The following is a 15,630-nucleotide window of genomic DNA, read 5'->3' as shown; positions in this document are numbered from 1 at the left end:
TGACAAAATATTGGTTCATCCTTTTTGAGCAAGGGATGTGTCCTTTACTTCTTTCCTATTCCCCAGAATACCAGGTCCATAGCCTGTGTTTAATAAATCCTTTCTGATTGACAGGTTCGGATGACTCTATCAGCCTGGACCTATAGATTATGTGACAGGCTACACAGACATGTGAGAATACAGTCAAGGGTGGTTGAAAAATCAATAGGAAAACTAGCACTTCCATTAGGAAATAAACAAACAAATAAAAAATACTACTAAGCTCTTTTAGAATTGAAGTCCAAAGCTCTAGCATCCTGGGAAATTATTTTTTGCTTTGTTTACCGAAGAGATTATGTTATTGAGGATGCTGTCAGCATGTGGTTTGCTCAGTTTTTGTTTTGTTTTCTTCCTCCTTCAAGGCCGGTTGATAACACGTGAACTCTATCTCGGGAAAACTGAAAGAAAAGAAAAAGAAGAAGAAGAAAAAAAGAAAAAAAACCCAGAGACATTTCCTAATATCTCCTTGTTAATTGAAACGTTGAAATGACTTGGGTTGCTATTAAGACCTGCAGGTCTTGAATTTATTTTATGTTTAGCTTGAAGGAGAAAAGAAGACAAAAGACAAGGATCCATTTTTTTAAAAAAGATTTTATTTATTTATTTGACAGACAGAGATCACAAGTAGGCATAGAAGCAGGCAGAGAGAGAGAAAGGGAAGCAGGCTCCCCGCTGAGCAGAGAGCCCAACGCAGCTCCCATCCCAGGACCCTGGGATCATGACCTGAACCAAAGGCAAAGGCTTTAACTCACTGAGCCACCCAGGTACCCCAAGGATCCAGTGTTCTTACTGAGTTGGCCACAGTAACCACTGCTCACATGTGCTGGGCTTTGCTGTCTTTGAACATTCAAAAATACTTTAAGTTCTGATGGCTGAGAGACTTAACATCAACTACCGGTTTCCACAGGAATTTTCAGATCTCCTTTAACTCAATAAGCACCCAAAGCTCTTGGCATTGGCTCTAGGGGCCCTTCTTTACATCCTGCATTGCGGCTCCTATGCTATTGTCATTTACTGCGTTTGTCAATCCACAAGCCTTGAGTACTCCTTGGACATTCCACTTTCTCCTCAGTGATTACAGCAGATACCCTCAGGTTGCCCTTGGTTCATCTTCTGCCACTGAAGAATCTCAGAAATGATGGCTCCTCCCACATGATTTCTGAGAAAGGAGTCCTTTACCCAACTAATTAAAAACTCAGATGTCAGCTGATTTTGTTGGTCTTCTCTCCGAACAGGGAATACTAATGCAGCTGGATTTCTTGACAGCTGTAAACACAGTACACACCCCCGATCAGACCCCAGGTGCCTTCTCTCCATGTGCCCTGTGTTGCTGAGGTTTGGAATGATCAGACCGAAACCATCATGATTTCTCCCAGGAAATTGTCATCAGTTGTATTTTTCCTAGTGAAACAAGACTTTAAAATAATCGTTTTAATCTTTTTTATTGGTGTTTTTATTCAAATCTCTTAGTTGCCTCAATATTTAAGTGCAAAGAATTACAAAAAGCAATTTTCTTCATATTTAGTCTTTTAATAATCTTCTTCAAAGAAAGACAGGTTTTTCAGTCTAATCCTGTCCTCATTCCTGATACTACTATTGACCTTACCCCGGGGATATTTCGTTCTGGCAATAGTATATTGGCAGTCTCCTTTTTTGAATAAGTAAAAAACTGTCTTGTGATTGAACTAATGTTAAGAGTTCTATCTGTTATAAGTTGGTTTTACAGGATGTGTTAGACAGACAAAGCTTTTTCTCCTCTAAGAACATGTCATTTATAAAAATCTGTGGGACTATGAAAAAAGAACTTTCAAATCTTACATTTTAATTTCTAGCTATCTTTTAAACAATGCTTTCTCCATCTTACGCAGTACCAGAACTCCCCCCATGACTATTTCCCTTTTTCCTTTATACTTATAATGATAAATAATTCATAGGAATAAGAAAATGTAATTTTCTAATTCAAAATAAAATCAGATTTTTATATTTGAGGAATGCTTGAAGCCCAAGGAAAATTAATTTGTATTCATTAGTTTATTATAAAAATATTCAACAGGTGTGGCCAACTAATAATGGAAATACTAGTGCACAAAAGATTTGCTATTAATTTTGCTGTCCTTTGCACACAACTTATCATAACTATTGTAAACACAGAAAACCTTCAAAGTGATGAATTAATGAATAATGAAAGAGCTAGATGGATAAAGTAATATAGCCAGTAAGATGAGTAAGAGATCTGATTTGTAAGTTGGAGATACAACTCTTGGATAATAAAGAGCTGACTGTAATTGTTAGATGGAGTTTAGATGTATGCTAAATCCACTTAATAATTACATTAGAAAGTGTAATTTCAAAATTTTATCTCTATCAGTTCAAGGTCATGGTCTATTTAATTATAACAATCCTTATTTTAAGTGCTAATTCAATAAATAAAAGTGTATAAGGCTGGGAAATTGTACTGCCAAAAGTATGATTAAATCTAAACCGCTAAAATAATGTAATTGAAAATGATAACCATTTCTTTCATTTAACTAAGATGACCGAACAGAGCCTGAATGACTTATGTATGTTCAGAGATGGTTAGAATTATAAATTCACACTATGGGGCACCGAATATTCTCTCTTGTCTCAGCTCATTCACCCGGTAGAAGACTAGCAGAAACTCACATTGAAACCTACTTAGAGCTCTAGTAAGTTTAGTAGTAGAGTGCCCCGGCCACCCAAAGAAAAGTTTATGGAAAACTGAAGTTCAATTTGACTAAAAGCCAAAAAAAATATTTTTCCTTTTGGGTTTCTTGTCATGTGATTCTTCAAAATCTACATCTTACATCCTTCCTTGTGGCATTTCCCTCAACTCAAAGTCTTGAAATTTCAGTGAATTCAAGATAGCTCTTACTGTTTTATCCCAGTGGCTCGCTGGTTGTGTGTGTGTGTGTGTGTGTGTGTGTGTGTGTGTGTCTGTCTCCCTGCAGGTGCGCATGCGCATACGTGTAATGCGGAACAAGTAAAGTTAGTGTTCCATTTCAGTAAAATCCTGGTGGATACTTCTTCCCAAACTTTTGTTATCTTGTACAAGTCTTACAATTCGCCCAAACTGCATTTTGGGCAGGCTTTCTCTTGACCTGTTTTTGCTCTCTTGCCCTTCTCTTTTCAATTTCCTGATTCTTTTAAGTGTGAACGCTTCATTTACCTCTTATTTTAGATGCACTCACAGCTCTCCAGTGCCCTAACATGTCCATAGATACTCTGCTTAACTAACTACCCTCCTCTTCACATATAATGAAGCATCTCAGGTTGCCCAAGATGTGTGTAATATCAACTTACTTACATATTAAAATGTAAATTTAAGGTTATTATGCGTAAGACTTGAAGTAACACATTAAATGAAATTGCCTGAAGAACATTTCTTAACTCAAATGTGTTTGTTTTGAAATTAATTAGATTGTAGTTAACTTTACAAAATAAGGGAAAAAAAGAAAAATTAATTTGGGAATTTTCAATTCCATTGTAGCCCAACTATAATTGCTGTTTTGTTTTTTCATGACGCATTTTCTGTCTTATCTAGTCATGAGTTAGGAGTTAGTACAACCAAACTTTTTTGGCATGAAAATTTTCTTTTGAACCTCTAGGTCCTACCTGTCATTTTAAAAAACACACTTACTATAACCTTTGTGTTGGCTCATTTCCCAGACCCATGCATCCTCTCTACATTCCTGCAGTTAATTACTTATGTTTTTTATTTGATGGTTATCTCTGCCAACTCCATTACTTATTGCTAATTCTGAAATGCTATGATATAAAGCATACATGTCCCTTTCCCCAAGGTCATTGCTAGTATTGGATCTATTTGGTCAATAATGTATCTGGTAATTTTGGTGATATTTTAAACAGATGATACTTCATGCTATTAAGGTTTTATTTGAATAAACTTTGTCATTCAGTTTATGCTGCCTCTTTGGAATTTGCCATTATTTTATACTATTATGTTAAGAATTTCAACTCTTTGAAACATGCTAAATCAAGAAAATAAAATATTTGCCCTAAGAATCACAGTTGTGATTTTTTCCTCATACTTCTGCTACTTACCTTTAGTATTTATTGCATATGTCCCCTTTTCTCTTAAATATATTTATAATTATGTTTATCATGGTTATAATTATATTTATCATGAATAATTATATTTCTCATGATTATATTATATTTATATAATATAAGGAATAATTATATTTATCATGATTACAATATTATGTTTTATATACTCATGCTTTTATTCAGCTTTGAATTTTAGTCATCTAAAGATCCAATAGTTGGATTCTGGAGCTTTCCCTTGGGACAAGCTAATTAAGTTTTTAAAATTTTATATACATACTTTCAAAGTAATTTTACCTAGTTATATGTAAAGGCTATTCTGACCGATCCATAATCAAGACTGAGTGTTCTAGGGACAAAGATAATCCTCAAGTTCACCCTATCCTCATCCATACTTTCATAGTGTCAAGTTATGTCTCTATTTGCAACATAAAAATGTATGTATCTGTATACATGTGTATGTATGCACGTACCTATGTGTCTATTATGTATGTAAGCGTCTGAAGGGGAAAAGGTGGTTCATAAGCTCATTTGAAAAGACAATGAGAGAGATGAGGACAATCCAAGAAAAGGCATGGCACCTGAGTTCTGCCAGTGTCAGTGCTCCGGTTTTGAGTGCTGTTGGTAAAAACTGTTATCATGAGTGTTCATATAAGATTGAATGTAGGAACAATCTGCTTTAAATTTCAGGTAAATGGGCTGTCTGGGTGGCTCAGTGGGTTAAGCCTCTGCCTTCAGCTCAGGTCATGATCTCAGAGTCCTGGGATTGAGCCCTGCATGGGGTTCTCTGCTCAGTGGGGAGCCTGCTTCCTGCCTCCCCTCTGTCTTCCTCTCTGCCTACTTGTGATCTCTGTCAAATAAATAAATAAAATCTTAAAAAAAAAATAAACCTCAGGTAACTACTTTGGACTGAATTTTTGTGTTCCCCCATTCATATTTTGATACCCCAAACCCCATGTAATTATATTTGGAGATAGGGCCTTCGTAGAGGTAATTACGGTTAATGAGGTCATAAGGATGGGGCCCCTGATCTGATCAGATCTCTGTTCTTATAAGAAGAGAAACCAGAAAGCTTTCTTGTTATCTGTCTTTATACCAAGTGAGGGTACAGAAAGAAGGTGGTTGGTCTTCTGCCAACAAGGAAGAGGGCTCTCATCAGGAACTGAGGTACCTTGAGACATCCCAGCTCCAGAACTGTGAGAATTAAATTTCTGTTAAGCCACCTAGTCTATGGTATCTTCGTTACAGCAGCTGGGGCCGAGACAGAAACAAATTAAAGAACGCATTTGGGCAAATGGATCCTGAATTTGTTTCCGGGATGAATCACAGCTTGAGCCCAGGGCCAAGAACTGAAAGGGTATAGGACTTCTGGCACTCCAGGGGGTGTACCACAGTAGGTCACAGGGGCTAGCAGCTGCAGAGAAGCCATGCTCTTTTCATTGAGGCTCTGCCAGTCTAGGAACCAATGAATCTCATTCTGCTCTGCATGTTGGAGGCAGAGAAACTTCATGGGTAGACCAGAGAAGCAGAAGTCCAACTGTCACACTCCTCTTCCCAAAGGCAACTAAGAGAAGGTGGGGGGAAAGTCCCTGAAGCAATGGAATTATGAGATAAGAAGTTCCCAATATGTGTAGATTCATTCACTTATGCTGACATTACTTCTAATAATGTCTGAATGAAATTGAATTCTACGATGTTCTTAATTTGCCCCTTCAAAAATGTACAGTTGATTGACATAACATCTTTCAAGGTTATTAGATAAAGAGCTCATCTAGACACTCACTTTTTTAATCATCTGGACTTGAAGACTGCAGTTAAATCAATTTACTTGTAGACTATGTTCTCCTCCACCACTAAGATTCAATAGCTGACACTCTCTGGAGAAATGGCAATAAAGTTTTAATGTAAATGCATTTTAAACTGGGTATTGATAATTTTAAGATAATTTAAAACAATGTTTAATATAATGCACACTTGGGGCATTCTACATATATTTTGCATACTTTGTCAAATAAATGCTCCAGTGATTCTTTTTAAAGAACAAAGAATTGTTTTTCACTTCTTTGCTTGCCCCCTTTTTATTTTACTTCCCCTTCTCTTCAACTCATATGAACTTTTCCATCTATCATGTTATTTTCATATTATTTTTCTCTAAGCTTGTGTAATTATTCATAAATATATGGCCATATATTTATATACCATATACACATACCATGCATGTATTTTGTGAATATCATGAGTGTAAAAGACTGCATACTTGAAAATCTTGATACTTTTCCTTTTAAGATGAGAACACACTTGTATAAACTATTAAAATTAGTTTTTTCTACTTAACAATCCTTATAGATATGTCTGATTAAATGGAGGTTTCAAATTTTTATTTTTTTTTAAAGATTTTATTTATTTGACATACAGAGATCACAAATAGGCAGAGAGACAGGCAGAGAGAGAGGAAGGGAAGCAGGCTCCCTGCTGAACAGAAAGCCCAATGCAGGGCTTGATGCCAGGACCCTGGGATCATGACCCGAGCTGAAGGCAGAGGCTTTAACCCACTGAGCCACCCAGCCCCCCCACAAAATTATTATTTTTAAAATGGTTTCATACTATGACAGCTTATAGCTTCATCATATTTTTGTAAATTACTCATGTGCTTTGGACATTGTAATTTTTACTTTTTCTTTTTTCTTTCTTTTTTTTTTTTTTTTTTTTTTTTTTTTTGCCAGTAAAAACAATGCTTCAGTAAACACCCTTGTATCTATATTCCCTCCTGGTTTTATTTTTCTGAGAGTAGTAAGTTTGTTAGAAAAGGGTTTGCTTTGTCGAAAGATATTTACAATTTTAATTTAGTGGGTAATGATGAATTGTTTTTTGGTTATCAACTATTGCTAGCGCCAGTGAAATGTAAAAGTATTCTTTCCTCTAAGCCCTGGTAGAAATATGATATATTGGTCTTCTTTTATTTTTAGGAGAGAAATACATAACAACTAATAGTGATGTTGGTCATAGTTTTACATATATTTATTGTGTTTTGACTGAATTTTCTGTGAAAAGCTTTCTCATAAGCACTGATCATTTTCCTATTAGAGTGTTGTGCTTCTCATCAATTTATAAGAGCTTATTGTTCATTAAAACTATGAACCTTCTCTGACAGTATTTCTGTAGATTACTACAATTAAATATATATACACATTATATTTTACAATACTATATTTACAAGACAGAACCCAAAGTATTTTAACACATCAAATGAAAAACATCAGCATACTTTCTCATAGCTATAATCGATCTAATTAGATTTTAGTATGGGTAAGTAAAATTTAAGAAAATCAAGTTTACTTCTGTCCTTCTAATAAATGTATCAGACTGTCAGATAAATGGAGCCATTACTGGTCATTAATGCACGAATCTTCTCTTTTATAATTTTATTCTTCATGAGGGAAAAATAATAACAAATGGAATATTCCACTGGTATGTGGAATAGACACTGGTATGTCTATAGACACTTAGTTTGCTTCTATATCTTGATTATTGGAAATAATGCTGCAATAAATATAAGGGTGCACATATCTTTTCAAATGGAATTTGGTGAAAAACAAAAATACCATATGATCCATAATTTTAGTACTGGATATTTACCCAAAGAAGATGAAAACACTAATTTAAAAAAGATGTATGGCTAAAACAATTTAAAGAAAATATTTTAAATTCCTTGCTGACCTGGCAAGAAAGGAAGGAAATTCTCAGAGATCTAACAAAATGAGAAAGCCAGAGTCCAGAAAAGGGAGTGTCCAGGCAAGTACCTGTCTCTTCCCAGTATCTTAAACTTTAGAATGTAATGGAACACTTTTGGAGAACTAGACAAAGGCTGAGGAGCCCAAAAGTTGGGAACTTAAATCCAAGAGCTCTTGAGTGAAACTGAACCCCAAATTTGATATGAACAGTTTAAAATAGGAAAAAAATACCGGCTTTGCCAAGGGAGAGAAAAGCTTGTTTAACTTAGATCTTAGCTCTGGATGGTAGGGGGAAAGTATTCCCTTGAAAATTCTCATCCAAAAGATGATGTCCATGGAGAAAAGTAAAAAATAAAAAAAAAAATTATTTTAATTAAAAAAAAATCCCTGCATTTAGAGTTAGGACATTTAACATTAAATCACATGATTATTTAGTGTGATTTTAAGCCTGCTTTAAAATATCCACAAGTCTCAGGTTACTCATCTCTCACATAAGAAATATACTGTCTTTTTCACTAATTTCAAGTTACAAAGAAGCTATTTACTTCAAGTCACCAACAAGATTTTACAGATACAATGCCGACTCTATAGCGAACTATTCAAATGTAAAATTATATGAGTATCCATGCAATATATCTAATTAGAATCACTATTTCCATTTTTAATTCATGGCAGTTATATCTATAATTTCTGTAATTTTTATTTTTATATAATTTCAAACTTAGAGAAAATTCACCAGAGTAGCACGAAGAACACTGGTATAATCCTTACTGGGATTGACCACTTGTTAACATTTTAATCCATTAAGTATCTGTCTGTCTCTCTCTCCCTCTCTCTCTCCTATCTTCTCCTCTCCTCACTCTAATTATCAAAATTCAAAAATTTAGCCTTAACATGAGACTGTTACCTATTCCAGAGTTCAAGACAAATTTTTTCCATTGTGTTTAATAGCTATTTTGTCCCTGTCCAGAATGCACTTTATGTATATGTATATGTATATGTATATATACAATTTCATATGTATATATATAAACATATATTTGTTTTTTTTGTATTGACATTTTACAATAGTACAGCCATATTTTGTAGAACAATTCCTCAATTTAAGTTTGCCTTTTGTTTCATCATGATTTGGTTCAGGTTATCTTTTTTTTTTTTAAGATTTTATTTATTTATTTGACAGATCATAAGCAGGCAGAGAGGCAGGCGGGGGGGTGGGGGGAAGCAGGCTCCGCACTGAGCAGAGAGCCCAGAGAGGCAGGCAGGGGGGTGGGGGGAAGCAGGCTCCCCACTGAGCAGAGAGCCCAATGTGGGGCTCGATCCCAGGACCCTAAGATCATGAACTGAGCTGAAGGCAGAGGCTTAACCCACTGAGCCACCCAGGTGCCCCCAGGTTATCAATTTTAAAGGAAATGCCACAGAAACGTTGTATCTTTTATGTGCATCAAACACATCGGGCCATACATAACTTTAGCTTGTTCTAGTATTGATAGTGTTAACATTAATCACCTGGACAAGGTAAAATCTCCTAGGTTTCTCCACATTAAGATGTCCGTTTCCTCTCTGTAATTAATAATTTGTAGGGAGATACTTTGAGACCACGAAAATATTCTGTTCCTCACCATATTTTCACTCATTAGTATTAGCATCTGTTGCTTATTCTTGCCAGTATCAATTAGAACCGAGATGATAATAAAAGATATTTTCTAACTCAATCTTTTCTCTTGAAATGTATTCATTATCATGTTACCAGAATGATTTACTCATTCCCCCCATTAATTTACATATCCATTTCTTTATTTATATCAGTACAGACTATAGGATTCTTATTTTACTTTGTTCAATGGGTGGTAACGTGATCTCATTATGTAATTGTTCCAGTGAGCCCATGTTTGGCTAGGGAGAGCCCACTCAAGCAGATTCTATGTCCTCATGTTGCCAGCACTTCTTGAGCACTTTTTATTTTCTGGCAATAATTGCAGCATACGCTGTTTCAGGATCATCTTATATTTTCCCTGCTCTTATCCAGGATTCAGCCGTTTCCCTGAGAAGCCCTATTGTTTTAAATGAATGCTGGGTGTGCTCGGTGCTATTGTTATGTCGTCCTTTATAAGCCCCTTAAGGGAGCAGAACTTGGAAATTATTCACATACACATCAATATTAGAGAGATACAGATACAGATTATATGGATATGGATAAATATTTACTTTGTGTTCATAAATTCATCTTAGTACCTCCAATTCCAATCCGGCGGCCCTAGATTAATTCTAGCCTTCCCTCTTTGTAACATTCTTCCTCGACAAGGAGGAACTTGGCTTCCATTATTCTCAATATATTGTAGTTATGTACTTATGTACTCAATTACAGAATACATAATAAAATCATGTTATGAAAATTGCTAACTCTCACCAGTACAAATTAAAAAAAAATTATCTTCATAATTAGATTAGTTCTGTTTTGTCAGTGTAGTAATGATTTATTGAAAACAAAGTTAAGTATTTTTGTTTGGAAACCATTTTATATTTTTACACCCATAGTTGTTGGTTTTATTTAGTTTCCTGAAGAGTAAAAATTTTAAGAATTTTAAGAATGCTTAATGTATTAAGAGCTATTAGTTTTTTATCTAAACCATACATGCAAGTACTTTTTTCTTTTCTTTTTTTGCCTTTGCCGATGATGCTTCATTGCCATGCAAAACATTATTATTATCAGCTTTAATATTATTATTACATAATAATAATACATAGGTAATATGTATAAAATAATAAAAATAATAAAGACATAAAAGATAATAAAATATAAATAAATATACATTATAAATAAATAAAAATATAAAAGATAACAAAAAATAATATATAGATAATAAAATATTAGTCCTTATTTGTATCACATCTGGATTTGAGTCATTGTTAGAAAACCTTTCCAATATGTAGGTTATAGAGCAAATTCCCCCATTTTTTCCTCTAGTGCTTGTACAGTGTTATCCTTTACATCATCTTGAACTTTATTATTAGCTATGATGTTGGCTATGAATCTAATTTTATCTTTTCCTGAATTGCTATTCAGTGGCCTTCATGTCATTTCTTAAAATGTTTATTTTTGCCCTCATTTTAAGAATGCCATTTTTATTACATACCCAATTTCAATTTCACATGACTGTATTTCTGAACTTATTTTTTTGTATCCTACTAGTCTGTATGTCCATATCTGTCAAGTAGCCTACTGTTGTAATAACACAGGCTTGGGGCACGTGGGTGGCTCAGTTGGTTAAACGGCTGCCTTCGGCACTGGTCCTCAACTCGGGGGCCTGGGATCAAGGCCTGGACGGGGCTCCGTGCTCAGTTGGAGTCTGCTTCTCCCTCTTCTCCTCTCCCTGCTCGTGCTCTCTCCCTCTTGCTCATTCTCTCTCTCTCAGATAAATAAACAAAATCTTAAAAAATACATAACACAGGCTTTATGATATATGCTGATACTTTGTAAGCTTAATCCCTACTGGTAGCTTTTACTACTTAGTGTCTTTCTGGCTCTTCTTGAATGTTTATGTGTCTATGGTACTAAATCCACGAAAAAGACCTTCAGGGCAGTGGCACGGATAAAGCTCCAAGCCTGTGGAAAGTAGATTTGTAGTGTTAGGGTATACACTTAGGGAAAACAGCCCCAACCTCTCACGGGAGCCTGAACCCTACCTTGGTGTTGGGCAGGGAAGGAGAATCATGGCTGCTGAGCCACGGTCCAGGGTTGAGGGGCAGCCGCATAAAATCCCCTCTGGTGTGTATCCGTGCATATGCTCACAGGAAATGTGCTTAGCACTCTTCTCTCCTATCCACTAAGCTACAGGGAAGCTGAGTGAAAGGGACCTTGGCTAGTGAGACCAGTTGCGGAGTGTGATATTAAGTCACAAGATTTCGTTTAAGACCCATTTTCAGGCAGGAGCAAGGAAAACCCAGAAACTTCTTTCTTGTGCTTTAAGCTGAAACACTCCACACAACAACATTACCTTTAAAAAGGAGTCTCAGGGGCACCTGGGTGGCTCAGTGGGTTAAAGCATCTGCCTTCTGCTCAGGTCATGATCCCAGAGTTCTGAGATCAAGCCCCACATTGGGCTCTCTGCTCCGCGGGAAGCCTGCTTTCTCCTCTCTCTCTGCTTGCCTCTCTACCTGTGATCTCTGTCAAATAAATAAATTACATATTTTAAAAAAATAAAAAGAAAAAGAAGTCTCTGCTCAAAACACTGGCTTTAGCCTTCTGCTGAGTTATGACATGAGGGAAGCAGAGGTCATGTCTTTTGTTACAGATCAAACTCTGGTCTGTCGGCAAGCCTCTGACAGGGAAAGAAATCTCTAACTGAGATGCAAAAAAAGCTGTATGATAAAGAATCTAGCATTTCAAGGACTTCCATGAATGAGCAAAATTACTTCTTCAGACATCTAAGATGAGGACTGTAGAGCCTTTTTCTTCTTTCAGGACACTTTACTTTAGACCTTGACCCTGTCCATATGGTAAAAACCCTTTAGGATACACGTCATGTCCACAAAGCTCATCAGGGCTGATCTATGAAAGAAAAGGGTCTGGCAAAAGTCCAGACACCGCTATGTAGATTTCTTCTATGATGTTGCTAGTGATAAAACTGTAGAGTAAAAATAGGATCCAAAACAAGGGAGAGGAAACATTTGAACTCCTAAGCTTTTATGCCCTTCGCTGACTAGCTGTGGGGGTGGATCTGTTCCTCCTGTAGTTCTGAGGTTTAGCTTAGCTCTGGTGGGCCTGGCTTCTTCAGAGCAAGACCATCTTCTTGGCGTGTGCAAGTTGGGCACCAAGTTATTGCTCTGCAAAAGAAATAAGATGCCTCTCTTGCCGGTGTCTTAGGGGGTATGTTTCCCTGGCGATCCAGGAGGAGTTCTCTTCATCTACAGCATCTCATTCCTCATATGAGACACAGTAAGGTCTAGGAAACGAAGGGCACGTGTCACTCAGATTCAGCTCAGAGGTGTTGGGCATGGCCTCCGCATGTGTGCGCACATGGCTTTAGAGCACATGAGTTCCAACTCATTTTGCTTGTTTTCCTGTATTGAGATGGTCACATGGTCTTTCATCGACAGTATTTCTCTCAATGTCTATACTTGGAGAACCAGGAAGTCATAGCATGAGTCTTGGAGGTGGGAAGCATGACTCCATTCCAGGTCTTGAAGAAGACATCAGTTAGCCTTCCTTCCTTGCCAACCATTCCCTAGAAGATCTTACAAGGTATTTCAAAATTATTGTCACTCTTCTTTCGAATTATGATAGAAGTATATAAATATTAAAAAAAAATTTGGTCGTAAGGACCCAAAACTATTCTTAAAAAAATTGACTGAGAAAATACCTTATTAGTGACCTTGTTCATTTTACCCCTGCAATTTTTTTTTTCTTGAAAATGGAAGAAATAGAAGATTTATTATCTATAGTATTTTTTTGTTTTGGTGTGTGTATGTTTGTGGGTGTGTGTTTTGTTTTGTTTTGTTTACCATTTACTTGTATTTTGTCTTTATTCTTCAGGAAACAGATACAAATCCAATTATGTCACAAAAAATTATTCCATCACAACCCATCACAGCTACTGGGCCCTTTAAAATTTTATTAATCAGTCAGTTAGTTGCAGTCTCATTTCACTTTGGTATTGAGAATGTTAATAAATAAATATCTGCCATAAAATCATTCAGACATTTATTTGTACCTGGTAGTTATTATACCTTTACACAGGTAAAAAATTTTCTTCTCTGCTGTAGAAAAGTCACCAGGGACATTGAACTAGCAACTATCTTAAAGATCAGTCCCATCCTGGAAACTCAGATGGAGTAGGTTAAAAAAAATGCAAAAGCTTTTTAAAAATGTCATTATTTTCACTTACCTCTTTTTCTTTTCTAAAGCAACTAGTATTTTCTTATCATCCACACTGGCTTTTTAAAATTTAAATAGTTTACTAGATAGTTTTTATTAAATTACTATGAGACAATAGTGACCATGTCTTCATAAACATGAAGCATCAACAAAACAAAATATTAATCTACTAACCAGAACTTATTTAGTTGTCATATAAATTGGGTACATTCTGAGGTTCAGAATACCAAGCAATACTAAACTCAGAATATTTTGGCTAAATAATTGTTTTATTGTACTTTTAAAACATTTATCACATTTCATCATGACCAGGAGCCATATGGGTTGATTAGGTAAGCTTCGTGAAAACAAGACTCGTATCTTGTTTTTCTTAAAATGCATTCAATTTGTGTTTTGGTCTCCAGTTTCTTCAATGCCATGCAACAAACATAGCAGGCAATAAATAAAAGATTCTCAATTCCTTGAGTTAAATTCTATAACAGTAGGCAATTTTAAAAAATATTTATTTATTATTTGAGAGAGAGAGAAAGAGACAGAGAACATGAGCAGGAGAAGGGGCATAGGGAGAGAGAATCCCAAGCAGACATTTTGCTGAATGCAAAGCCCCATGTGGGGCTTGATCCCATGACCCTAAGATCACGACCTGAGCCAAAACCAAGAGTCCAATGCTTAACCAAATGAGTCACGCAGGTACCCCCATAGTGGGTAACTTTTTATCAGCATAGACTTGAAGATAATGTTTTCTTTGACTTTGAACAACTGTAATATGCTAGGGAATAATTTATGATGACAGTATAGTTATGTCCTAGACTGTATTAAGAATACCAGCATTCCCCCAAAAATGTGAACAGGTAAGCACAAAAATATTAAGTCCATTTAAATATTAAAATAAGCTTCTGAGACCTGCAGTAAAGAAACCACCATATTTAATGCTAATTTTCTAAACTTTCTTCAATAAAAATTTATTGAACCCCCTTAGATCAATTCCATTTCAGAACAAAGTTTGGGAAATGAAATTAGTAATTATTCTAATGACAAATAATATCATCAGGACATTTTTAAATTAGGTGTACTAATACCCACCCCCCAACCACCATGCTAAAAACTAGTCATGGTAAACTCAGAACAAATATTAACTTGGAAAGTTCCCAGAATAAAAGTAGCCAGAGCTACATATATTCAAGATTGATCCTTATAGATTTATAAGGAATCATTAGAACAAAATGCAAATACTTGAGATAATCCTCCAATTCTGATATTTATATTACTTAAAAATTTTCACCATGACAACAGATTATACAACCTACAATGTGTTTGTGGCTATGAAATTAGTTGAGCTTAAATGGAGAAGATACCAAATAAAAGGGGAAGAGAAAAGTACAAGCAAATAAAGAAAAGGAAAAGATAGGTAATAAAGAAATGCAACAGTGGCTATGAATAAATTGATGCAGTAAGTGTCAAAATGGCATCAGATTTTGAAAACAGAATAGGAGAGGTAAGAGGGAGACTAAGAACCAATTGAGCAGTGAACAGGCTTGATGGTAATAAATGTTCTCTGGTTTTGAAAATGTATATAAAAATAAATAAGACAGAGATAAGACATTAAACAAAGAAGTCAATGGAATTTACTATTCCAGATTTGTTCCTCCCATCTACTCTGCAAAGCATAGTACAGTGGCAAACAAATATTTCAATTGCAGTTCCGGGTCTGAGTAGAGGATCCTCAAGGTGGCATGACTTGGAGCCAAATGCAAAAGTGCTTGAAGCCTCATTTCTTCATCTGAAAATATGGGATTAATAAGAGCATCTTCTATAAAAACTAAAAAATACAATAATTAAATGCCATAGTTTGTTAAAAATCAGCAGTGTGTCTGCCAAATTGTGTAAATTGTTTTA

The sequence above is a fragment of the Mustela nivalis genome, assembly GCF_964662115.1.
Source record: "Mustela nivalis genome assembly, chromosome: 1".
Lineage (NCBI taxonomy): Eukaryota > Metazoa > Chordata > Mammalia > Carnivora > Mustelidae > Mustela > Mustela nivalis.
The sequence above is the reverse complement of the archived record's forward strand: the minus strand, read 5'-3'. Positions refer to the sequence as shown.